At 56.2% G+C, this 26,982-nt stretch overlaps 1 protein-coding gene across 1 annotated transcript in view; it reads left to right on the forward strand.

The window, feature by feature from the left end:
- The first annotated feature begins 9,109 nt into the window (after positions 1-9,109).
- Positions 9,110-26,982, forward strand: part of LZTS3 (leucine zipper tumor suppressor family member 3) — a 46,383-nt gene continuing 28,510 nt past the window's right edge. Inside the window, exon 1 of the mRNA XM_063401363.1 lies at positions 9,110-9,317. The gene's annotated coding sequence lies outside the window, so the exon portion shown is untranslated. The remainder of the gene's footprint in view (positions 9,318-26,982) is intronic.

Below are 26,982 nucleotides of genomic sequence, written 5' to 3' on the forward strand. Positions count from 1 at the left end.
TGTTTCCTTAGGGAAGCAGAGTCTGATCCCCCCTGCTCTGGTCTCTCTGCCGTGAGTTTCTCACAGTTCCTCGTGCCAAAATCAGGCAGTTCCATGGGTTCAGAGCACAAGGAATGACTGGAGGACAGACTGAGCACAAGGAATCTTCTTTCTTCTTCAGGGAAGGGAGAGCAGATGAGAGTCACCTTTGCCTTCATGTCTGGTGAGCACTGCCATGGGAACAGCAGCAGTGCCCCATTCCAGCCTGCCTGGTGAGGCTCTCCCAGCAAGGGCTGGATCAAGGACTGAGATAACCCAGCTAAGAAAACACCTGCAAAAACATTGCAGCGAGCCCAAAGCATCTGGCTCAAGCCAAACCTGTCCCCAGCATTTCCCCGAGGAGAAGGACAGAGAAACAGCAGCCACAGCTCTCCCCAGAGCCCTTTGCTCAGGGTTTGTGGCCCAGCTGGGGACGTCAGGAGTTATTTATGGGTTGTGTCTTTTTTAGCCTGCTGTGATCAATAGGTGTGACCCATCACACAATCCAATACCAGATCAGCAGTGAGAGCAGGAGAGAAAGGATTTTCCTCCCTGTGGTCATAATGCCACACACCCAGCTGTCCTTCAAGGAGGGGGAGAAGCAGTCATTCCCTTCAAGCTGCAAAGAAAAGCTGGGATTCTCCTCCTTTTATTCCCGTGGGTTTCCAACAAGCCACCTTCAGGTGCTTCAACAGACTTCCAGATCCCATCCCTATCACCTGGTAAAAATAATCCTGTGGGAAGATAACAATGGATCCAGCAAGCCTGTGCTGAAGTGGGAGAAGCTGGAACACATCTGTGCTGCTGCAGCCCTGGATCACCCTGCCAGGGCTCTGGCATCCCTGACCTCCAGCTCTTCCTTGGATCAGCAAGTTCCCTCCAGCCAGCAGCAGCAGGAGATGGTAATGTGGGGAGTTATCCACATTTTTCATGCTCAAAGAGGTGCAGACAACCTGGATCTTGGAAAAGAGGTGTCCTGGGGGCAGGGTGCTGCTCCTGGTCTGTATCTGTGGCTAAAAGAGACCTCCCAAGAGTGGGATCACCAAGAGAAGGCAGCCAGAGCACTCCCAGAGGATCTGAAGTTTACAGGCTGTGTCCCTCTCCAGGTGCTTTCCTCAAACACCAGGAGATATCTCTGAGTGAAACACAAGATCTCCTCTCCTCTCCTCTCCTCTCCTCTCCTCTCCTCTCCTCTCCTCTCCTCTCCTCTCCTCTCCTCTCCTCTCCTCTCCTCTCCTCTCCTCTCCTCTCCTCTCCTCTCCTCTCCTCTCCTCTCCTCTCCTCTCCTCTCCTCTCCTCTCCTCTCCTCTCCTCTCCTCTCCTCTCCTCTCCTCTCCTCTCCTCTCCTCTCCTCTCCTCTCCTCGAATCTCCTCTCCTCGAATCTCCTCTCCTCGAATCTCCTCTCCTCTCCTCGAATCTCCTCTCCTCGAATCTCCTCTCCTCGAATCTCCTCTCCTCTCCTCGAATCTCCTCTCCTCGAATCTCCTCTCCTCTCCTCGAATCTCCTCATTGCAAAATTACAATAATTTGGAGGGAGGAGGTTTTTACCTTCTCCATTCCAAGGGAAACTCCAGTTTTCCCTGACAGACACCTGCCTTTCCAAACCAAGACATCCCCAGATGAGAAGGAAAGTCACTGCAAACCACTCCCCAGACAGAAAACGCTCTCCATGGGTGGAAAACTTCCTTCTCCCTGCCTGGGTTAGTGATTGAAACCCCACAGGAGGAATTTCCATTCCAAAGCTCCAGCACACCTCTGGTTTTCCTTCAAAACCGGTAAAATCAGGAGCCAAGTTACAACCTCGTGGTTCTCCCCGCTCCTTTCCCTGGTGCCATCCTTGCAAGGACAGAATCCCTCTCTCTCTGCTGCAGTGGGGATGCACAGGCTCCTGCTCCCATCCCAGATGGCATGCCCAGGAGCGATGGCTCCGGATGGACATGTCACAATAAAACCTCCCTTCTATTTATACACTGCTTGTGACCTTCAGCTGTTGCCACACCGCTCTGGACGCAGCACAAACCAGATTTTCAAACATCCTGGAGTTTGTTTCTGAGAGGGGCAGAGGTTCCTTGTGCTTTCCAAGGGGTCACGGAGTGCAATGAATCCGGACCTTTCCAGAAAGTGGCTAATAGCCTGATTTTTTCTGTCTGTATCACCATTTCTGGGGTTAAACTTCGTATTTAAAAACACAGATGGGCTCAGTTTAAAGACTGGGAGAGGATCCAATTGTAAGTTGTCCAGCTGGTAAAACACCCTCGCTGCTAAAAAACGGGTGAACTTGGGAATCCAGGCGGCTCCATCTTCCCATCGTGGCCTCTCCCTGTGCCTTTTCCCAGCTCCTCTGGCAAAGCCATGAACCCTCCAGAAGGTCCTCACAGCTCAAACAGGACCAGCCCCTGAGCCCCTCACCCCTTCCCCTGCTATTGCACAAACCCACCTGACCATGACCTTTCTCAGGCATTAAAAATGTGGCGTTTTCCTGAGCTTCCTCCAAAGGTTTTCCTTTGTTCCCCTGGCACAGGAGGGGGATGCAGGGCTGGCCTTTGGTGGGATGTGCAGCTCCTGTGCTGGTGCACCCCTCAGCCTCCTGGCTGCCCTCCTTCACAAAGCTTTTTCCACACAATCATGCATGAGTTCATCCCATTAATGGGAGGGAAGTGTCTTCTCCAGGCTCTGAGCCCAGCTCCCGTCCTTGGGCAGGGGAATTTGTCAGCCTCAGTTGTTTGTCCCAACATCAGGGGACACCTTTGCACCAAGGGGTGTCCTCACCTGCAGTTTGTGGTGGGTTTTTTAGGGAGGTGCAGGGTGGGAATGAGGCAGGAGAACAAGATTTTCCAAGTCAGTAACTGAAGCTCTGGGGAAGCCTTGCAGTCCAGACACGTGGAGAAAGCACTGCTGGGAGAGGAATTAATATAAAATTAATATAAAGCAAGCTATGGGTGTTTTGGGGAGGGGAAAACAGATGTGGGAGGGTCTGGGTGTTTATTGCATGTTCAATAAGGAGCATTCGGAGCCAGGAAAGAAACCCCAGTTTTAAAGAGAGTGATGGAGAATATCTGAAAATGAAATGAGTTTTGGGGGCTAACAAGGAGGGATTTGCTCTCCCTACTTCAGCAGAGCCTCAGTGTGGTGTTCCCACTAAAAAATGAAGGGATTTTCCCTCAAAGCCTGCTTGGCTCCCCTTGCCTGGCTCCATTCTGGGGGGAGTCCCATTCCCAGAAGGATGGGACACAGTGTGGGCAGTGGGCACTGAGCAAACCAACCCTGGGGATGGGGCAGGGGGCCAGGGCTGCTCCCCTCCAGGCTGCTGGAGCCCAGGGCTCTCATTTAGGGTCCCTTCTTTGCTTTCAGCAGAGAGAAAGCACTGAAGAGAGTGGCTTGGATCACACTGGAGGCCTGCTGACTTTCAAAAGAACTCAGTTATTGATTTCTGGGGCTGTGCTTCTCCCTGGAGGACTGGAAAAAGCCCAAGGTGGTTGCCTAGGATGCCTGTAAACCGTGACTCTGAGAACAGCCTTGTTTAACCAGGACCTTTCCTAATGGAATTTGAGGCCAAGGTCATTCCCCCAGGCTGCTCTCCAGCGAGCAGACTGTGAGGGGCTGGAGGATCTGCCAGCCAAGGCTGCTCTCCCTGCAAGCAGATCCCAAAAAAAAGGTAGAAATCAGGATAATGATGTTTTTTCCCTGAAGCCTTTCTGTGGCAAAGAGGCAGAGATTTCCTCTTTGCTGAAGTGGCTGATCTGGAGAGCCCAGAGCCTACGCTAAGAAGAGCTGGAAGATGTTCATTTGCCACTCAGAGGTGTGGGGAGAGGTGCTAAAATGACCCCAAAAATCACTCCTCTGTGCAGGGGGGTCCATAGGAAAACTGGCTGTGGCTATCTGGCATGAGTGTGGATATGGGCACAGACCAGATGTGCCAGACTCAGGGACCTGAGGTGGCCAAAACTCCATTTCCCACCCCAAATACATGGAAACACTTGTCCTAAACTCACAGAATCATTCAGATTGGAGGAGACCTCTCAGATCAAGCCCAGCCTTTGACTGACTACCACCATTCCCACTAAGACAGCTCCCCACATCTTTTTTTTTTTGAACACTTCCAGGGATGGTGACTCCACCACTTCCTGTGGAGCCTGTTCCAATGAATAATCAATGATTAACTTCTCCTTCAGTGAGAAGATTTTTCCAAACATCCAACAAAACCCTCGACTCATACAGAGACAGCAGGCAGTGCTGTCTCCAGCAAGGATCTGATGCCAATGGAGACCCCATTCCACGCCTGCCTGCTCCTTGTAGGTGCCTCAGATATTCTGGGACAGCTACAGAGCTCTTGGACACCACTTGGAAAACTGAACTGAGCTCAGATCATCACGGGCAAGGAGCTGGGATTGCTGCTCCCCTGGCATTGGTGTGGACACCAAGGTGTGGTCAGTGATGCGTCCTTGAGGAGTGACAGCCCCAGGAGTGGTCACTCTGCAGCCAGGAATGTCCAGCACTGCAGCCTGGAAATCAGGGAATCGTGGAAGGGACCTTAAAGGCCATCTCATTCCAACCTGGGGCTTTCCACCTTCCACTGTCCCAGGCTGCTCCAAACCCTGTCCAACCTGGCCTTGGGCACTTCCAGGGATCCAGGGGCAGCCACAGCTGCTCTGGGTACCCTGTGCCAGGGCCTGCCCACCCTCACAGGGAAGGATTTCTTCCCAAAAGAGCAGCCCTCAGTGCCCTTTGCTATCTTTAACAGCAACCAGCCTCCCACTGATTCCAGAGTGATCCCAAGGGTGGCCCCGCAGCCTCCAGGACTGCACACTCCTCACAAATAAAAGGTCCCTGCTCTTTCCCTGCTAAACGTGAACCCACCGAGGTGTAAAAGCTGCCAAACCCGAGCTGTGCCTGCGGCTCGGCGTGATGGATGGCAGGGCTCAGCTGGGAGCTGTTTAATTTGGGTGAAAGACACTGTGTGGGAAGCAGCCCTGCCTGAGCTCCAAGGTGTGTAGGAGCCAGCTCGGTTTCATCTCAGCTGATTCTAGCAGCAGAGTGTTGCTTTGGAGAAAAACGAAATGCCGGGAGCTGCGGAGGGGGATGGAGGTCAGGACAAATCTCTCCATTCACTTTTGCAGGGATGAGAGCAGCAGTGAAGATTTCAATGGGAATTTCCCCGTGAAAGGACGGTGACAGGTCTGGTGAGGTGCTGAGAGAGGAGATAACCTGGAGCTCACCAGGCTTCTGACCATGGATCCTGGCTTGGAGGAAGCCCTGAGGCTTCTTCCCAGCAAAGTCAGCAGTGTCCCTTCAGCTCAAAAATCACAGATTGGTTTGGGATGCAAAAGTCTTTTAAAGGTCCCACTGCTGCCATGGGACACCTTCAACTACCCCAGGCTGCTCCAAGCCCTGTCCAGCCTGGCCTTGGACACTTCCAGGGATCCAGGGGCAGCCACAGCTTCTCTGGGCACCCTGTGCCAGGGTCTGCCCACCCTCACAGGGAACAATTCCTTCCCAATATCCCACCCATCCCTGCCCTCTGGCAGTGGAAGCCATTCCCTGTGTCCTGTCACTCCAGGCATTGCCCAAAGCCCATCTCCAGCATCAGTTCTTCAAATTCCTTTGGACTTGTGAAGATAATTTTTGATACAGAATCTCATACCCCAAAGATCTCAGTTGCTGCTCCTTCTCCTCAAAAACCATCAATATTCCCAAGAATTGCTCACAGACCTCCTGCATCTCCCCAACACTTGGAGAGACCTCCCTGAGGTCTTGAGCATGTTCAGCCTGCCATGATGAGACAGCCCTTGGCACTGGTACTTCTGAGCACCCCCAAACCATCTGCTCTCCTTTCATCCCTCTTCTGGGTCCCTGTGAGGAGGAGGAGGCTCCAGCTGAGAGAAAGGGACAGGCCGCCCACTTGTGCTGAGTAACCATTGCCAAATTGGATGCCAGCACACACACACACACACACACACAAACATTTCCACCGAGGTTGCTATGAACAATGGTCCCTTGATGATCTGCTGTCTCAAACACTTTTGCCTTTGGCAGCCCTCCACGGGGAACAGGCAGTCCAAGCTCTGACCCTCCCGCTCCTGGGCACCTCCACATCCAGCACTGCCCACCGAGGGGGTGCTCCAGGGACGAGGATCCCTGCCCTGGGAGTTTGCAAAACAAAGGTTGGCCTGTGGGCAAGGGCAGAGCTGCATCCTCATCGGTGCTGGGGAGAAAATTCCTCTGCCTCACCACCACCACTGGGCCTTCACTGCCCTGGACACAGCCCCAGCCTCACTTTGTTATCACCTTCCCAGATTTCCTTTGGACATTGCCATGGTGTCTACAAACCCACGGGAAGAAGTTCGGGGAATGCCCAGCCAAGGTTGGTCAGTCCTTTTTTCCCAGGGGGTGACAGAGCAGTGACACCCTGAGTCACCCTGAGTGGCACCAGAGCCACATCCCGATGATGTCCCACCTGAAAGGTGAACACCAGTGATGGAGGAAGCACTGGGAGATGTCTGAACCCAGGAAATGGGGAGAGATGAGCCAGGTCCTGCTTGCACGAGGTGAGAACGTGCCCATGGTTCGGGTGGTGGAGAAATCAGTGCTGGCTTTCCTAAAGCAAAGGGGGAAAGGATGGAGGTTCTCAGAAGCAAAATGTTTGCTCTGATCATTATTTGTGATACTCAGAGGGCTTTGGCCAGCCCTTGATTGCCTTCTCCCTGCTGGTTCCTGCATGCCTGGGGAGAGCCTTCCAGAGACCCCATCCCATCCCGGCTTTTGCACCGTCTACAAATCCTCGGTGCGTGCTGAAAAGAGCAGATCTGAAGCCACAGTTGGCAAATTGCACCAACAAGCATATTCCCAGCGAGGCATTGTTCCAGTTTGTATATGTCTGAAAAGAACTGTTCAGGCATATGTTAAAGTTGGCACCTTCTCCCGGGGACTCGCTGCAAGCTGACGGCTGGAGCATGATAACCACAGCAAGGCACGCAAAGCACCCGGCAAAGCAGGGAAAACAAAGTCCACTCGGGGTGTTAGCAGGGCCGGGGTGAGCGTGGGGAGTGGGGGCAGAGCGCTGTCCTCTGTGGGGAGAGCTCATCCCAGCCTGCCACAGGGAATCTGCACCTGCAGGCGCTTGGAGAGGGGTTGGTGTAGAGGGGGAGAGGGAAAATCCTGCAGCCCTAGTGCTGGTCCCAGGATAATCTTCATCAAAAGGCTCAGTGGTTGGAGTGGGGGAGTGAAGGGGGGTGTCCTACTGGCTCTGGGCTTCAACCCACCCAAGGAGGCAGCACCTCGCACTGGGGATGGACTCACAGCACACTGACGGTTCTCAGCTCCCAGGGATGCCTGGACCTGGCAAAAACCTCTCCCTTGGAGATGCTGGAGAATGCCAAGGGGAAATATTGTCCTGTTTTGCTCTTCCTTGGGTGCCCATGGACAGCTGGGGACAGGATGCTGGGCTGGTGGAACTGTAACACCATCAGGGCATCTCTTCTTGGCAGGGCTGGGTTAACTTTTGGACTCAAGTGATGTTAGGGGACTTTTCCATCCTAAACGATTCTGTGATTCTGATTTTCAGCTACAAAACTGGACCTGCCCCAGCCTAGGCATGACCCATTTTGGGGAGGGGGACACGTGCAGGCTCCCTGTTCATCCCCTCAGGGTGTCCAGGAGCACTGCAGTGCCCCTTGCAGAGGGCAGCTGGAGCTCCTCTCCCATCGGGTGCTCAGTCCTGGAGGTGACAACTGGAGCAGGGTTACTCTGAAGCTGCAGCAGCACGAGAAGCTCCATGGGACACCCCCTACCCTTGCATTACCCCCAGAAGAGGCTGCCCTGGCAGGCTCAGAGCAGACCAGGCTGCCCAGAAGGACAGCACAGGACAGGACAGGACCCCCCAGCTGCCCGTGCAGGACCGAAATGGCTCCATGGCCTGGCAGTGCTGGTGGGGAGCAGCAGAATCCCACCCACGGCAGAGGTGGCTTTGCCCAGCCCGTCTAATCCCGGTGCTCAAAGGTGACGGGCTGTAAGTAAATCAGGGAGCCTCAGCTGCCCTTTCCATCCAGGCAGGATCACACACAGCCCCTGCAGCGCTGTCAGCAGCAGCCTGTGCAGGAGATACTCACAGCCTGCCCTTCTGGGGCAGCAGCCCAGGGCCTGTCCGGCACTGTTAGCAGGAATAATTAATTACCTGCCCTGCCAACTCATTGGAAAGCAGCAGAATTCAGTGGCAGCAATTCCTGCCTCTTTCCTCCCTCCTGGGACTCCCGACAGAGCAGCAGGACGGGTGGAACCTCCCTATACCCATGGAAAGGCCAAGGGGAGAAGCAGAGTGTGTTGCAGGACCTGAACTTGCTGCAGGAACGTGGGAGCAGGGACATGTGCCAGCAGCCTCTCCACGGACAGCACCATGAGCTTTCCCCTTTCCTTTTCCCTCTGGCACCTCTCATTTCTCCTTAGAGAAGGCAACTCCGTGGAATGTCACAGGCAGGAGCTGCCCTGCCTTCAGCTGGAGTCCTTGGCCATTTGGATGTCCCTTTCTCAGCTCATCCTGTAAGAGGGAATTTGGGGAATTTGTCTCCCCCCACCACGAGCTCAGGTCCTTGGATTCTCCGTGGGATGGGAGAAGTTGTTTCCTCTCTCACACTGATTTTCCACTCCCATTGGAGACCCCCAGGGGTTCAGGCTGTGCTCCCTTCACCCCAAAGGGCTCTGCTCCTGGAAATGGGGGGAAATAGGGGCCAAAATAGGATTTTCATGGTGGATACAGAAGGCTGCCACCCCCCAGCCTTGTCTGTCACCCAGGGGCTGCCCCTGCCCCACTGCTGGGGCAATGTCAGGGCTCACCTGTACTCGGGGGCTCTTTTGGGGGGGCACGAGTGTGACGAGGCCGCGGGGGACAGAGCCAGGGCGCCGGCAGACCCCGAACACCCCCGAGGGGAGGGAGGTCCAAGCAGCATCCCCAGCCGGCTCCACGGGGACAGAGCCCTGTCCTGGGGGGGCGGCGAGGGAAGAGTTAAAGGGAAGGCGAGCAGATCCTCCTCCATCCTCCCGGCCCTCGCTGTTAGGCTGCTGCTGTGACAGGGGGTGGGGTCGGGGCTGGCCGCCGTTTGCCGCAAGAAGGGGGGGGAAACGTGGCTGCGAATGTGTGTGTGTGCGTGTGCGTGTGTTGGTGACACAGGACAGAATGAGATGAGACCCCTCGCACGGGAGCGGCCGCCCGGCTGCGGTCCCTGAGCCCTGCCCGAGCCCTGCCCGCCCCTGCGCATCGCTGCCGTCGCCGCCGGGCACCGGCGCAGCCCCAGCATCCCCGCCAAGAGTAAGGCTCGGGGTGGGAAGCGACTGGGAGGAACTGGGAAGCGCTGCTGGGAGAGGGGGGAGGTGGGATGGGGTGGGGGGTGACAAGGGGGGGGTCTCTTGGGGGTGGAGAGAGGTGGGGTGCACAGAGAGCGAGGTGGGGGACCTGATGCTGGAGCTTCGCTCGCCTGAACCACCCACCCAGATGTAATTTGGGGGGGGAGGGGAGGATTTTGGGGAGGGGGTGGGGTGGAGGATGGGCTGCCAGCGCCGATTTCGGGTGTGATGGAGGGGAGGGAGCCGTGTTTGTGCCTAAAGTCGCAGCTGCCTAGATTTGGCCCCGCGGGGCCATTGGGATGTGGCAGCACCCAAAAATAGAGTGCGAGGCGGGGAGGAGCGGCGGGGGGGGGGGGGGGGGGGGGCGGCAGCCCCGTGTGCCAGTGCCAGGGCCAGGTTATTCCCCCTCGTCACCTTTTCCTCGTCTTCTTTGACTGAATTTCCTCATTTCTCTGGCAGCGATGCCAGGGAGGGGAGCGGTGGCTGGGGCTGGGGGTTGGATTCACGGCAAGGAGGCTGCTGGCGGCCGAGTGATTAACGTGCAGTTGCTGGGAATTATGTCATCTGCCTCGGTGCTGGGTGGCCCTCACCCAGCAGCGGCGGTGGGGAGGGAGGAAAGGAGGGAGGGAGGGCGTGGGGGGACGTCATGACATGGGGCTCCCCGCCCGAGGCTTCACCCCGGCAGGCGCCCATGCTTCCCCGGCTTGCCGAGGACTCGGGCATCCGGCGTTCCTCCCCACCCCGACACGGGACATCACCCGAGGAGGTCCCGGTGCCTCCCAGGCTTTGCAGGGATCGAGTGTTCCCCCACGCCCCCCATGCCGCGGGTGCGCGCCCAGCCCGCTGCTCCCGGGGATGCCGGGCCCTGGGCTCCATCCCCGGCAGGAGAGGAGCGGGGCGCTGCTCCTCCGCCGCCTCGCCCCGCGGGCTGGCCGCCTTTGGAGCTGCCGTGGAGGGAGGGTGAAGGTGGCATCCCCTCTGCCGCCCCCCCGGGAGACAGCGGGGCTGGGGCCGCCGCACCCCGGGGCACAGCCCCATCCGCGGCTGTGGGGGCGCCGGGGGGCGCAGGGACCCTCTCTGCCACCCCGTCCCCTCCTCGGAGCCGAGGCTGCCTCGGGGACCTGTGGCTGTGGCCCCCCCAGGCCTGATGATCGCTCCAGAGGAGGGTGCTGGGCCGCTGGGTGCTCCAGGGCATCCCCCTGGGCATTTCTAGAGCATCCCCCGAGCGCTCCCTGCGCACCCCCGAGCATCCCCCTGAGCATTCCCGGAGCATCCCCATCCCCTTCCCGTCGCGGGGAGCCGGGGGAGGAGGGCAAGGCCTGCCAGTGAGCCTGGCACGGGCCCTGCTGCTCATCCACCACCTCCTCCCTCCGCTCCACACCCCGGGAATGCCATGGCAGAGGCTCGGACAGGCAGAGGAGCAGGCAGGCGCCGGCAGGAAGGCTGCAGGGAGATGTGCAGCGGAGGTAGGAAGGGCGGGCACAGCTGTAGCGGGGCATTTTCTGGGATTTTCTGCCCCGCAGCACGGTCCACGGGAGAGGAGGGGAATGCCGGCAGCTCCCCGCATTCCCAGGGAGCCGGCGGGTGCATTCCCAGCCGGAGGATGCCGCTTGCCCCGCGGGATAACCTCTGGCAACTCCCTCAGCTCGCCGCGCTCTGCTCCCAACACCCTCCAGCGCATCCTTCATCCTGGAACCCGCTCCGGCGGCGGATTGTGCCAGCCTGAGCCCTCGGGTGGGTGCTGGCACTCAGGGGGAACCGGGGCACCCCGGGTTCGGGGCAGGCGGCACCGGGAGGATGCTCCATCCCCCGGCCGTGCCCTCCCCGGGCGGGCTCCGTGCGCCGCGGGTTTGTTTATGTGTGGCCCTGGCTGGAGCGGCGATCTAAATATAGCAGCGATGCTGTCATCCGAGTTCAGCCCGGCTGGGGAATTTATTTTCTGCAAAGGCTGGGAGGCGAACGGGCTGGAAACAGGCGTGGAGCGGTGTGCAGCCCCTGTCTGCCGGGTCCGGGCTCACGCTGTCCCCAGGGTGGGCCTTGTGATGGCAGCGGGGAGGAGGAGGGATGTGTGGAGGGGCTGGAATTGTCCCCGCTGCCTCCTCGGGGCATTTAAAAAGCAGCGCGGTGCCTGTGCGGCTTCACGGCTCCGGGCACGGAGGAGATCCCCTCCTCCTCAAACTCCTCCTTGCTGGGTCACCGGGCTGGCGCCCCCAGGGATCAGCTCCCAGCCCCCTCAGACCCAAAAGGAGCAGGGAGAGAAGCATCTCAAAGTCCAGCCTCTGGCTGTAGATACCTGGGGGAGAGCAGCAGAGGTGGGATGGGGAGAGCCCCCCGTCCCTGGGGGCTGCAGCATCAGCGCTGGGCATCCCCTGCTGCTGCCCTCACCGCGAGAATCACCCATCCGGCACCTTTGATCACCCATCCCGAGGAAAAACGGGAAAAGAGGCAGAGAGACAGGTCCCCTGACTTGCAGAAAAGCAGGCAGCTGGGCAGGGTGTTCTCCACATGCACTGTGAAAACCACGTTGCATCAGCAGTCGGAGGCACTCGCTGCGTGATAACTCCATGTGGATGGAGCAGGAATGTGGATAAACTGTGGATAAACTGTGGATGAAAAGTTTCTGGAGGGAGTTATATCCCGACAGGGAAGGTTAAGAGTTAAGAGGGTGTTGCTGGAGCTGTTGAAAGGTTTAAAATCTGCTTTCTGCCGAAGAGGAACTGAGCCATGCCTGGGGCTGTCAGAGAAATCCAGCAGACAAAGGGTGAAACAAGGAGATTTCTTGTTTCCCTTCGCAGAGGATCTTTCCCATTAGTCATTCCTGTCACAGGAGCTGGCAAACACGGTTCTTATTTGAGGGATCTGAAAGTGAAATGGAGGCACGAGGCCAGGAGCCCAGACATCCCTGCCCTGGGCGCAGGGGAGCAGGCAGGGAGCCCCTCTGGCTTCCCCACACCTCTGCTCCAGGGGTGAAGCCAGGCTGGATTCATCCTCTGCTTGTGGAGGCCTTTCCAAGGAGCCTGGGCTAGGGAGTGGCACCCCTGGTCCCTTCCATCCCAGCCATTCCAGGATTCCACGGTTCCTGCAGGACACGGTGGCACCAGGAGCCATGGGCGGGCTGTGATGCTCCCTCCTGGAGGTGCTGGAGGATCAAGCACCTTGAGATCCTGCAGTAATCCAGGTGTCCCCCCAAAGCACCCAAAACTCAGCTCTTCCATCACCCCACAGCCCTGGGCAGCTCCATGGGGGAAAGGACCAGGCTGAGCCCACCATGGGTGGGAAGAAGCTCCATGGAGCTCCCTAAACAGCAAAGAAAGCAGAGATAACTGTTAAGGCAGCCATCAGGAAATTGGGAAGGCTTGTCCTCATGATCCAGGTTTGGCTGAGCCAAGAGCTGTCCTGGCAGAGGGAGCTGAAAGTCTCCTTGAGCCGTGCAGGAGCTGCAGGAGTTCCTGCCAGGCTGCAGGGCTGGCAGTCAGGATCACAGGGATTTTGGCTGAGTTTCCACCTCACAAAACTGGGGGGCTTTGCCATGAAGATGTGGGTCCTGTTGGCTTTATCTGGTTCCTGAGTCAGAAGGATGAGTTCTGTCTGAGCCCATTATGAGCCTCTCTTTCCTTCAGGGCCAAACCCCGATCAGAGGCCAGCGAGGTGCTCCAGAGCCAGCAGGATGCTCCAGGCTTAGACAGGTGGAATCCCAGAATCTTTCAGGTTGGAAAACACCTCCGGGATCACTGAGCACCAGCCCTTGACCAAACACCACCACCCACCACCCCGACTAAACCACAGCACCGAGTGCCACATCCAGTCATTCCTTGGGTAATTCCAGGGACTGTGACTCCATACCCTCCCTGGAAAGCCCTTTCCAATGCTTAGCAACCCTTTCCATGAAGAAACTCTTCCTGGTGGCCAAGCTGAGCTTCCCCTGGCCCAGCCTGAGGCCGTTCCCTCTCCTGTCCCTTTTCCCTGGGAGCACAGCCCGACCCCCCCCGGCTGTCCCCTCCTGTCAGGAGCTGTGCAGAGCCACAAGGTCCCCCTGATCCCCCTTTTCTCCAGGCTGAGCCCCTTTCCAGCCCCCTCAGCTGCTCCTGGGGCTCCAGACCCTTCCCCAGCTCTGTTCCCTTCCCTGGACTCTCTCCAGCCCCTCCAGGTTTTTCTTTCTGTGAGAAGCCCAGAGCTGCCCCACCACTGGAGGTGCCCCAGCAGTGCCAGCACAGGGGACGGGCACTGCCCTGGCCCTGCTGCCACCCCATTCCTGACAAAATCCAGCTGCCACTGCCCTCTTGCCCACCTGAGCCCACCTGGGCTCCTGTCCAGTCACTGCTGAGCAGCACCTCCAGGTCCTTTCCCACCACCGGGCAGCGGAGCCCGTTCCCTTTGCAGGGAGCCCGGGAAAAAGGCAATCAGATCATTAACACATGCTGCTCTTCACACAACCAACCTCACAAATATTTATCAGCTGGAGAAACACACAGGCTTGGGAGTTGCCAAGTAACATAACAAGAGGCGCTTTTAAATAAATATCTGTGCGTCTGCGGGTGACGAATTAACCAAATCCCTTGGTATGTGGCCCAAAGATATGTTTTCCTCTGGAAGCCCAGCACCAGTAAGAAAAATAATGATCCAAAGCAGGAATAAAAACCTGGGATAAGCAGTGATTGACTGTCTGTCCAGCACTGGAGGGAATTGGTTCCCTGCCGGGAAGGTCTGTGGAGTGATGCCCAACAGATCCCACCAGGGACAAGTTGGGAGCAGGATGGGATGGTTTATTCAGCAGGGGAGGTGAGAAGGAGCCCAGTGCACCAGGCTGGGTCTCATCCTGCACCCACCTGCCTCTCCTAAACACCCACAGGACTCATCTTCTCTGTAGGCTCGGGATTTCAAGGTACCTTGTTGTTGTAGAGCCTGGCTCTCTGTGTTCCCGTGTTTCTCTCTGTTCTCCATGTTCCCTCCAGCCCTGAGAAGGGTCCATTCCCTCCTCTCCCAACCAGCTGGGTATGTCCCAAAAATCCAGGAGGAGCATGGCTTGCCCCAGGCTGCCCAGGTGTGTTCTGCACTGCTCAAATATCCAGGGTTTCCCTGTTGCTAAATCCTGTCAAATCCTTGCTGTGAGGTCAGTTTGGAGGTTTTGGGGGTTGTTAGGAGGGGTCAGTGCTGCCAGAGGAGACCAGGTGGGTTTGGATCTCTCATCCAGTTCCTTCTTCCATGGGGAAATTCTGGCTTGTGGGGTTGGGATTTCATGGAATCGAGGAATGATCTGGATTGGGATGGACCTTAAAACCTTTCCCATCCCCTGCCATGGGCAGAGACACCTCTCACTGTCCCAGGGTGCTCCAAGCCCTGTCCAGCCTGGCCTTGGACACTTCCAGGGATGCAGGGGCAGCCACAGCTCCTCTGGACACCCTGTGCCAGGGCTCAGCACCCTCACAGAGAGGAATTTTTTCCTAATATCCCATCTAAATCCCTCTCCAGCTCTGTTGGAGGCCCTTTAGGCACTGGAAGGTCTCCCCAGAGTTTTCTCTTCTCCAAGCTGAACACCCCCAGCACTCCCAGTCTGTCCTCTCATTTGGTGGAGATGTTCCCACACAAATCCACCATCTCCCCACCTTCACCAGAGGGCTTGGCCTGAGGGTTTTGTGAGCAGGTTGTCATTTTGGGGCCATTTGGAGGCCATTTGGGGGTTCTTGCTTGAACAAAAACATGAGGAGACACAACCTAGATATGAGGCTGTTTGGCAAAGTCAACTTGGAGAGTGGTTTTGGGGGCACAGACACTGCCCAGTCCCACTGGGGCCAGCTGAGGGGGCCAGAGGACACCGAGGTGATGGTGGTGGGTGTTGCCCAGAGCTGCTGTAGATGCCCCATCCCTTCGATGTGGGAGCTCCTCCCTGCACTCCCAGCCACGGCAGAGCCCCCAGGCAGGCACTGGAGATGATGCACAGGGGGAGGTCGGAGCTTTTATTAGCCCAGCTGCTGGAGCTGGGAACAAACCAGCCCAGCTCTCGGGCACAGGAGCTCATCTCCTTGTCCCTGCTTTCTAATTATATCAGCTGATCTAGCACAGGCTCCTTCCACTCCCCGTGGGCCGCTGCCTTCCTCGCATCCCCGGCTCTGCCCTTGGCAAGCACTTGGAGGAGCAGCCAAGCCATCCCAGAGGAGATGTTGGGATGGCAGAGCCGCCTGCCTCACCTCAGACATTCCCCTGCAGTGCAGTCCCTGCCTCCAGCACTGCCAGGAATGGCAAGGGGACAGGGGACAGGGGACAGGGGACAGGGGACACTTTGGTGTTGGTTTGGCCGGGCTGTGTGCATGTTACCTTTCAAAGTGTGGGATGGGAGGACGGGAAAGGCTGTCCTCATTGTGGGGATCAGCTCCTCGGGGTGGCTCAGAGACTCCAGGGTAGAAAGGAGAGGATGAAAACATCCCCCAGAATCATCAGGGATGCTGGGATGAGCTGCATCCCCACAGGCCACGCACCCCATGGCTCTCCTGCCCAGGGGAGGGGGTCCCTGGTGGTCCCTGCCCAGGGGAGGGGGGCCCTGGTGGTCCCTGCCCAGGGGAGGGGGGCTCTGGGAAGGCCGGGATCCGTTCTTGGCTCAGATCTCTCCCTCCTCCAACAAACACATTTCTCAAGGGGTCTCTGCTAGGAAAATCCACACCTCCACCCGGTGCAGCTCAGCAAGGACAGAAACACCAGGACGGTGCCATAAAGGTGGTGCCAGCTTCAGGGAGACCCTGACATTCTCCCAGTCCCTCCAGTAATGTAAATAATAAATCACTGCTGCCGAGCTGGTGCCCAGCCAGCCACAGCAGGGCAGGAGTTTGCTCCGCTCCTTCCTCCGATCTGCTGTGCTCTTCCTCCCACCTGCCCCACTCTTCCTCCCTCCCTCCCGGTGCTTTTCCAAGCCCCAGGGCTCGATCTCTTTGGGGATCAGGGTGTCCCCAACACACAGGAGTGGTTTCAGCGCTGTTGAGTCCCAAGTGGAAAGTTTTAATCTGTTTTGCTCCCTGCTACTGGCACTTGCCGTCCTTGGCACGTCCCTTAACCTCAGTTTCCCTCTGCAGCGCAGCCTCCCCAGGGATTGTAGGGAACAGGAGCTGATCTAGGGGCTAGGGTGAGGTATTTCAAAACCCGATCTTGTGGCTGAAGTGCAGAATGTGCCAGATGCTCGTGTCTGGGGTGGGTAATCCCCCTGTCTGCTCTCCAGCAGAGCCCAGACAAACTCATCTCCTGCAGCTCAGGAGGGCTTTGGGACCAGCCAAACCCACCCCCGGCCTGTTGACATTCCTCAGTGCCAGCCAAGAGCTTTGCCTTCCCCTCCACGCTCTCAGGAGCCCAAATTAGCTTTTAATAACAATATTTCATTAAAAAAAAAAAATCCCCGGGCAAACAACCCGGCCTTGGCGCCCGCCGGGACAGCAAACACTCCCCGAGGGGCACCAGGTGTGGTGCATTCCCGATAGCTGGAAAAGAAAGGAGGGATTATTTCCCTCTCGCTGCAGTGTTCGGGGTGAGCAGGAGCAGCCAGCCCGGCTCCAGGCAGGGCCGTGGGAGGTGGGGACGTGGCTTTGGGAAGAGGTCCCTCCGCCAAGCCCCAGCTCCGGAGCTGATTGATGGTGGCGTTGCTTTGTTCCACGCGTTTCCTCCTGGCGGAGGTGCGGGCTTGCAGGCGATAAAAAGGATCTGTTTGCTTTCGAAACGAGTCCTGCAAGTCACCCCAGCGATCCCTGGGCAGCCACCCCGTGCCGTGAATGCCCACGTTCCCGGCACAGCCATCCCAGCGTTTGTGCGGTTATTCCTCAAAGCTGGAAAACTTAAAATTTTTTCCTTCTTTAATGAACTTTCCCATAGATCTGTCGACGTCTTCCCCTCCCATCCTTAGAAGAGAAGCTGAGCACAGGCAGGACGTGGTGTTACAGCCCCAAGCCCGGCTTTGACGGGCACAGAAACCAGGGGAAACCCTTTCCTGCAGCTCTCCACCCTCGGCTTTGGAGCGCAAAGCAGTTTCGCACCCCTCCGGGGTTTAAAGGGCAGGCAGAGATTTGGGCTGCCGGATAATGTTTCCTCTGGGCCAGCTGCTGGGATAAACCCGGCACATCTGTCAGCTCCGGAGCCGGGCAGCGAAATTCCTGCCCGAATTCCAGCGCCAGGTTCGGGCAGCATCCCTGCGCTCCGAGGGACAGCACGGGGGAGGCGACACCCGCACCCCCCCGGGGACATCCCGCGTCTCCCTTTCGTGCCCCACCGTGGGGAGAAGAATCCCTTCATTTCCTTATCCTCTGAGGATCTCGATCCCGGGGGCGAGCGACAAAAACACCCTTTAAATCCATCACGGCGGGCTTAGGGGAGGATTAGCAGATGTCTCTGCAGGCTTTACACCAGGCTCCGGCTCCCGGTGTCCCACCCAGCTTCAGGCTTGCGCTTCCCGGAGGAAAAACGCTGGAGCCTGGCTCTGATTCCCGTCGGGAAATCCCTGCACCCCGGGCGAGCCCCGGCGGGCCACTCGCCCCCAAAGGTGGCGATCATTTTCCACCGGAGAGCCGGGGCTGATGGGTGCCCTGTAGCCGGGAGCAGAGAGCTCTTCCCGGGATGTCTCACCCTGGAATTGTCCAGGAGGGAGAGCCTGCCCTGCCTCCCACCTTTGGGGATCCCTGCAGAGGGCCCGGGTAATTCCCCAGTGAAGAGCTGACTTCTCCCTCTCATCCCAGCCTGGCTGGTGGGGATCAGCCCTCTCCACCGTCCCTTTTGTGTTTACAGCCAATTACCCGGATCACTTTCCATTCTCAACACTTTTCCTCCTTTATTTGTCTCAGCGATGGGGTTTTTTCCCCATTAATTTTCCTGCCGCCCCCCACATCCCTTTTATCCCTCCATTCCCACCCCCGAGGGCTTTTTGACCGCCGGGACTCTCGGCATGGCTTTCCTCCAGCACACAGCGAGCTTGCATAATGGCTGTTGACACCGCAACTTCATTTGAATCGATCTTGTTTGCTAATTAGCTGATTGCAGTAATTGGCGTGAATTACCTTGGGGGATTCTGCCTCCCCGGGGGCGGCCAGTGGCCGGCGTGTCCCACTGAAAGGTGGGAATGGCAGCAGAGAGGTGGCTCCTGCTCCAGGGACGCCTTTTGCAGGTATCCCGGTGATTCGTGGAGCTGCAGAGCAGCTTCCAGAGGGGATTTTTAACTCCTGGAGTGCCTCAGGGCCACCAAAATGTCCAAAGTAGCCATTACAGAGCCTAAAATGGGTTAAAGGGGTGAAGGGATGAGGGGATGTGACTCTGCTCCATCTCAAAATGCAGCTGGAGATGACTCAAAGGCTGGGTTAAAGACAAACCAAGGGAAGAGGCTTTTCTCAGAGGTCATAATTCCCTCCCAGAAATTCATGGGGGATGAAACAGCACGAGACTGAGCGAGGAGGGAGCAGGCAGCATCAGGGAGAGTGTGCTCTGATGGCAGCAAACCTTCTGGGGGATCCGAAGACAACTTTGGGTGGGAGGCATCCCTGAAAAGCTCGGAGGCTCAGGGGGAATGGGGTGGGATCCGTGGGATTCTCATCCTCCCAGCCCCTTTCCCTCTGAGCAGCAGCTGCACAGGGAGGAGGGAGGCCGGGAGGAGCATCTCTGCCCCAGTCCCTTGGGATCCAGCTGAGATCCAACACTTCCCTTTGGGAATTTCAGTGACAAAATAAGAGAGATAGCAAGGGTAAGTAGTGAGTGATAGGACAAAGGGAACGGCTTTCAACTGCCAGAGGGCAGATTTACCTTAAATATTGGGAAGAAATCCTTCCCTGTGAGGGTGGGCAGGCCCTGGCACAGGGTGCCCAGAGCAGCTGTGGCTGCCCCTGGATCCCTGGAAGTGTCCAAGGCCAGGCTGGACAGGGCTTGGAGCAGCCTGGGATAGAGGAAAGTGTCCCTGCCCATGGCAGGGGTTGGAAATGGGATGAGCCTTAAGGTCCCTTCCTACCCAAACCATTCCATGGTCCTGTGATAACTCATTTTTTAACCAGATTAACCACGACACCCCAAACCCAAGCTCCTCACACGAGCACATTTCCATCTGTGGTGCTGCCGGGGTCACCTGATCCAAACATGCCCCTGGTGAGGCTGAAGGACTCTGTGAAATGCTGCTGGTTTTTTATGAGCCATCTATTTATATTGACAGCTTCCCACGCTCCATCCCTCAAATCCTGCATCCCTTTCTGCCAGGCTAAGCTGCATCATTCCAACTCTTCTCTCCCCACCCCTTTTTTTTTTTTTTTTAATATTGCCCTGTGATTATCATCTTTCCACTCTTCTGGGATCTGAGAGAAATCCCAGGACTTCTCAGAGAGGATGAGCAGCAGCCCATACCTCTCCTCGTCCTGCTTCCACGGGGCTCTTGGGAGCAAATTAATCTGAACCCGCTGTTTAAAAATGTTTATCCTCAGGCCATGCCATTTAGTGTCTTCCTGGGTTACTAATGGACTAGAAAGCACTTCGTTGTCCCTGTGCAACATGAGAACATCAGCCTGCTTTTTCCAAAGCCAGAACAGAAATTATTGAGCTTTATCTTTCCCCCCCCCCCCACCCCGTTGTTAGCAGCAGTTTTCTGATCTCCAGCTTGAGGACAAGCAATGCTGCTGCAGTTATTTTGCTGCCCTTAATTTTGTAAAATCAAATTAAAAGTCGTTTCCTCCCTGCTGTCTGTGAGCATCCATGAGAGACCTGATATGGCCAATTACAAACTGAATTGTGCAGTAAATTCCGTAACTTTGTTGAGCCAAAATGCCAGTAAGTTTTGTCTTGGTTGCCAGTGTTGGTTCTTAAGTATTTTGGGTGGAAAAGAGAGAGCCCAAATGAAAACTGAGCTCTCCAAGACCCTTTGGTGGGTCAGGAGGCCACCTCAGGTTGGATGCTAGGAAAAAAGCTTTTTACAGAAAGAGTGATGAAGTCCTGGAATGGTCTGCCTGGGGAGCCACCATCCCTGGATGTGTTTAACAAAAAACATCCCTGGATGAGTTTAACAAAAGCCTGGATGTGGCACTCAGTGCCATGGTTTAGTTGAGGTGTTAGGGCTGGGTTGGACTTGATGATCTTGGAGGTCTTTTCCAACCTGGTTATTCTGTGATTAGAATTCTGTGATCAGATTCTGTGACCAGAGCTTTTATTCTTTATTTTATAACATTGTAAACACACGAGCAGCAGCTGGATCCATCCGTGGGGTCCATGGGGATTTTGTGGTGACTTTTACCAGCTTTTAGCAGCAGAGGGGTGAAGAGTCTGGGTGAGAACTGACTGGGATGGAGCTGGAGCTGGCCAGGGGATGGAGCTGGAGCTGGCCAGGGGATGGAGCTGGAACTGGCCAGGGGATGGAGCTGGAGCTGGCCAGGGGATGGAGCTGGAACTGGCCAGGGGATGGAGCTGGAGCTGGCCAGGGGATGGAGCTGGAACTGGCCAGAGGATGGAGCTGGAACTGGCCAGAGGATGGAGCTGAAGCTGGCCAGGGGATGGAGCTGGAGCTGGCCAGGGGATGGAGCTGGAGCTGGCCAGGGGATGGAGCTGGAACTGGCCAGGGGATGGAGCTGGAGCTGGCCAGGGGATGGAGCTGAAGCTGGCCAGGGGATGGAGCTGGAGCTGGTCAGGGCATGGAGCTGGAACTGGCCAGGGGATGGAGCTGGAACTGGCCAGGGGATGGAGCTGGAGCTGGCCAGGGGCTGGACATCCCGTTTTCCCACTGCTGTGCTGGTGGAGCTGTCACCTGGCACCTCTGCCAGGGACAAGTGACACGAGTGGGGGTGGCTGGATGGGCTGAGCCAGGGGAGGAGCTGGCAGAGGACAGACAGACACTGCAGCAGGAGAAGCTGCTGCTTTCCCTCCCAGAAGGTCTGCAAGGTTGGACACAATGAAATTCCCTCCTCCCTCCCGTGCCCGGGGCAGCCACATCCCAGGAGGAATTCAATGCTGCCTCCGAGTCCATTCAAAACGCGCCAGGGTCAAACCTTTATGAGGCAACAAAGAAAATAAACCCAAAGACAAAAAGCCATTCTGGAGGAGGGGAGGGGAAGGAAGTAGCTCCCAAAATATCGATGAGAACCTTTCCTTTAACCCCAGCTGTGGGATGGGGTCTCCACTCCGGTGGGACTGAGCAGGCCAGAGGTGAGCACGTCCTTCTGCCCCTTCCTCTTGGTGGGAGAGGGCCCCGGTGACCAAGGTGCAGAATTTTGGGAATGCTGGGTTAGGATCATGAGGATCTGGGTGCTGGAGAGGGGACAGCCCTTGGTGGGAAGTCTGCTGCAGGGAAAAGGGGGTTGGCCAAAGGTCCAGAGGACCATGGACCCCCTCCACTGCCCCATTTCCTGTGATCAGCACTTCCCTGGTGGCTGTGAGGTTTCCTGGGGTCACGTTGTGGCTTTTAGAGGTTGTGTTGCTCCTGGCTGAGGTCCCAGAGGCAACTGCACAGAATCCTGGTCCCCATACCTCCAGAATAATTTGGGATTTTCCCCTTTATTTGTGCTATTTAGCTGGGAACACAAAGTGAGGCTTTCTGAGAAAGATATTCTGGATTGTTCCCCTGCGGGGTTAGAGCTCTGGCGCTTGGGATGGGATGGGATGGGATGGGATGGGATGGGATGGGATGGGATAGGAGAGGACTGCAAACTGCAGGAGGGAGTGGGAGCCAAACCGGAGCCAGCTGTGGGGTGGGAACAGACACACACAAGGTGCTACTTCCTGCTGGGCACCTTATTCCAGAGGGGGAGGCCCCTGCAGGTATGGAAACCCCAGACAGGACCCCAGGGAATCCCAGGGGAAGCAGGAGAGGGTGAGGATGCTCAGCCCACCCTCCGTCTGCACTGGCACACCCCAGCACCATCTCCCACCCCACCACCCCTGCACGGGGACAGGGCTGTCCCTCCCAGGGTGACCAGGGGACACTCTGGACACAAACATGCTCTGTTTGGAGCAGAGCAGAGCAGGGAAGGACGATTTCCCCCCAGCCCCTGCTGTGACTCAGGAGTTTGTGGTCTGTGACGGGTGAGTCAATGTGAGCGGGAACAGCCTGGCTATTTTTAGGAGCACTGACATTTGGGGGGGTTTAACCCCTCTCCCTGCTCCCACTGAGGCCTCTCAGCAGTGCCTTGCTTGAAGAAGGGATAGAGGACCCTTCCCCAGGTGCCAGCCTCGGGGGGTGGTGCTCCCTGGGATCAGGAGATGAGGAAAGCAGGATCACGGTGACCAGGAAGAGGCTGCCAAGAGCCAGAGAGACAAAGCAAGAAGCCGTGCACAGAGAGAATCTTAGAATTGTTTAGGCTGGAAAATACCTCCAGGATAATCGAATCCAACCATTCCCCCAGCACTGCCAGGGCCACCACTGACCCCTGTCCCCAAGTGCCACATCCACATGGCTTCTAAATCCCTCCAGGCATGGGAGCTCCAACACTGCCCTGGGCAGCCTGTTCCAATGCTTGACCACACTTTTGGGGTGGATATTTTCCCTAATATCCAATTTAAACTTCTCCTGGCAGAGCCTGAGGTCATTCCCTCTCCTCCTGTCCCTGTCCCCTGGGAGCAGAGCCCGACCCCCCCGGCTGTCCCCTCCTGTCAGGAGTTGTGCAGAGCCACAAGGTCCCCCCTGATCCCCCTTTTCTCCAGGCTGAGCCCCTTTCCAGCCCCCTCAGCTGCTCCTGGTGCTCCAGACCCTTCCCAGCTCTGCTCCCTTCCCTGAACTCTCTCCAGCCCTTCAAGATGTTTTTCCCAATCTCCCCATTGCTCCTCTGAGCACTCAGAGGTCTCTCTGCACCAGGGTGATCCCCCTGCTATAAATGCACATGGATTGAGTTTTAAAGCCCCTCACCAAGTCACAGAGAGCTTTTCCAAGATTTTTCTTTCCTCCTGGATCTAAGGGCCATGTCTATCATAGCCTAGCATGATGACTCCTGAAGATCCTGGGGCCCCTCTACCTGCAAAAGTGACATCATGGGATTTCTCCAGCTTCCAGCTGGGCCCTGGGACAGCAATTCCTCTCCTTGTGTCTAGGAAACCACATTTAGGGTGGCTGGGATGCACCAGGCTGTTGCTCCTGTCCTTACCAGGGAATCTGGGCCTTTAGCATCTCCTCATGGGAGCCTTTTCCCAGAGATGTTCTTCCTTCCCACGGCTTGCCCAAAAAATCAGCCCCCATCTCCCCTTCCTCACCATCCCACCTTCCTGCTGGAGATGCATTTCTTGTCCTACCGTGCACATTTAGCTACTTCCATGGCAGTTAATCCATGGTCAGTGTGGAAAATTCCCTGGTTTAGTTCAGTTTAGCAAAATATGAAGGTGTTTGGTGGTTGGAATGGTTTGCATTTTTTGGGGGGGGTTGGGTTTTTGGGGGGTTTTTGCTTTTGATTTGTTTGTGTTGGATTTTGAGGGGTTTGTTTGGGTTTTGGGGGGGTTTCTTGGGGGGCGTGGTTTGTTGTTTTTTGTTGTTATTTGGTTGTTTGGTTGGTTTTGGTTTTGGTTTTTGTGGAATCATGACCACAAGCACCTCTGGATTACAACAATTTGAATTTTCACGGCTCTTTCTGCAGAGTCTGTTGCATTCCTGGGACACAATGGGGGGCACTTAACGTTTTAGGGATGAAAATCAATATAAATTTTTGAGCTCAGTTATCTTAAAGGTCTTTCCCAACCTTAACAATTCCATCAGCAATGGGCAGGGATAGGTGGAAAAGGGACCAGTCTGCTTTATATTCCTTTAATACACCCCCAGATCTGCCTTCTGTGCGACTTACAGGGGATCCTGATGGATTTCTGGTCCATGAACTTGCCAAGTTTCCCCTCAAGCACTGAACATCCCACAGCAGGGAGCTCTCCAGCCCACCAACCACTGCCTGACGAAGGGGTTTCTTCCTTCTCTCCCATTCTTTTTGCTTTCACCTGCTTTCTGATGGGGTTTTTTTGGTGCTAAAAAGCTGAAAAAAGGAGACAGCTCCACATCTGGGTGTCATTTGGCCGTGTGTCTGGTCCTGTCTGAAGCGCTGCCCCAAAGCTGCCGATGCTCCTGCAGAGCCTCCTGGGAATGTCTGAGCGATTTGTCAGCACAAATTCATTGAAAAAAAACCCCAAACTGCCGAGGAAAAACACTGGGAATACTCCTGGTGTAAAATGCTGGGAATACTCCTGGTGTCTGCGCAGGCAGATCCAACAGCAGCCCCTGGCAGCAGCACAGGTGAGATGAACAGCGTGGGATCGCTCCCAGCTCAGACAGATTAATCAGGATTGCTGTGCCGGGCTGAGTTCTGTCCCAAATATATGAAGTGCGAGCTTGTAACATGTGCCGAGCTCCTCTGGAGCTTGTTTCACAAGTGCTTCCCGTTTTACATGCACGCCTGAGGAATTCTGCTTCCCCAAACTCAAGGTAGGGATGAGAGGAAAGGGAGGAGTGGAGGGAGCAGGCGGTGCTGCAGCCCTGGCAGACAGACGCTGCTCCTCTGGCAAATCCGTGCACAAACACCAGGAATCTTTGCCTGGTGTCTTGGTTTGGAAAGACAGGTGTCTGCCAGGGAAATCCAGAGCTTCCCTTGGAATGGAGAACGTAAAACCCCCTCCCTCTGAATTACTGTAATTTGGAAATTAAGGGGCTTTCAGGCAAAGATATGGGAATGGGAATAACAGTTCTTCACTAGGAAAATTAAAAATAGAAATGGAGAAGTACAAAAAAAAAATGCAAACAAATAAAAAGAAAACCCTGACAGAGTCAGAACACAGCCTGACACCCTGTTGGTCAGGTCCAGTCCAGCCCTCCTGCAGTGCCAGATGTGGTTCTGTTGGAGCAGGGATGATCCTGGAGCAGGGGCAGTTTCCTCTGAAGGTCCAGTGGTGTGAGATGGGTCCAGCCTTCCTCTGGGAATGCAGAGCACACAGGCTGTGCTGGGCTCTGAATGCCAGGGTTTATCCAGGTGGGAATGCAGTGCACACAGGCTGTGCTGGGCTCTGAATGCCAGGGTTTATCCAGGTGGGAATGCAGTGCACACAGGCTGTGCTGGGCTCTGAATGCCAGGGTTTATCCAGGTGGGAATGCAGTGCACACAGGCTGTGCTGGGCTCTGAATGCCAGGGTTTATCCAGGTGGGAATGCAGAGCACACAGGCTGTGCTGGGCTCTGAATGCCAGGGTTTATCCAGGTGGGAATGCAGTGCACACAGGCTGTGCTGGGCTCTGAATGCCAGGGTTTATCCAGGTGGGAATGCAGTGCACACAGGCTGTGCTGGGCTCTGAATGCCAGGGTTTATCCAGGTGGGAATGCAGAGCACACAGGCTGTGCTGGGCTCTGAATCCCAGGGTTTATCCAGGTGGGAATGCCGGGCTCCTCCCCTGGGTGCAGCATCTCCCATGGATGATGGAATTGGATCAGCCCTGCAGGGAGCCTGGATGGCCCATGGACAGCAGAGATCCCCTGGAGGGAGGACAGGTCCTGGAAGGGATAAGGAACGTTGCCCCAGCTGGGTTTAACAGCAGGGCCATTAGCAGAAGGTCCCCTCCCCACCAGAGTCACCAGGAATGGGTCATAGAAGAGAAAAAAACACTTCTGGTTTCAACAAATATTAATAGAATACATACCCCTGGCCACATCCAAGACACCTGCATTGAGGGCACAGACTCTGGGCTAGCTCAGGGTGGATGGACAGCCCCAGCTGGGAATTGCTGTGTTCCTTTGGACACATAAAATCACAGAATGGTGGAGGTTGGGAAAGAACCTCTACGGGTCATCAAATCCAGGCGTTAACCCAGCACCCCCACGCTCACCATGAAACCACCCAAACCATGCAGGAGCTTTTTTTCTCTCCTGCAAATCACTGACAAGGCTGCTTTCCCTTCCTCCCTGCTCCCACTTCACCCTTCTCCACCTCTCTCCTTCCCACACAGAACGATGTGCCCAGGGCTGTGTCACTGGGGTATCGTTCCCCACCTTCTCCCTGGGACTCTGGTGCTGAAAAGGGAAAACTTCCAAAGAAGAGGGTTGGGTTTTTTAAGGGTTCCCCAGGAGCACTGGGAAGGAAGCAGTGAAAACCAGACATGACAGGGTTAGGGCAGAAGGAGAAGGCCAGCAGCTTTGTGTCCCCAAAGGTGCAGCCACACAACACAACCCCACATCCTGGGGAGCCCCATCAGATGCTCTGCAAAGCTCAGGTGAGCAATGAAAGTCAGAAAGCTAAAGAGGTGAAAAGAGAGTTCCAGAGGGACTTTGGATGTGGGGGAATGGCTTCAAACTGCCAGAGGGCAGGGTTAGATGGGATTTGGGGAAGGAATCCTTCCCTGTGAGGGTGGTGAGGCCCTGGCACAGGGTGCCCAGAGCAGCTGTGGCTGCCCCTGGATCCCTGGAAGTGTCCAAGGCCAGGTTGGACATTGGGACTTGGAGCAGCCTGGGACAGTGGAAGGTGTCCCTGCCCAAGGCAGAGGGTTGGAACTGGGTGATCTTTAAGGATTCTTCCAACCCAAACCATTCTGTGACTCAGCTGTGGTGATGACCTTCAGGATGGCTGGGGAAATGGAGAAAGGTTTTATATCAATCACAGGGTGCTGTAGGAAAGCACAAGAGAACACCACGGCTGGAGATACCTCAGTAGAGACATCATGGATTTTTTCCATGCTTGCTTTCTGACTCTGGGATTT

The sequence above is a fragment of the Prinia subflava genome, chromosome 7, assembly GCF_021018805.1.
Source record: "Prinia subflava isolate CZ2003 ecotype Zambia chromosome 7, Cam_Psub_1.2, whole genome shotgun sequence".
In the NCBI taxonomy this organism is placed as follows: Eukaryota; Metazoa; Chordata; class Aves; order Passeriformes; family Cisticolidae; genus Prinia; species Prinia subflava.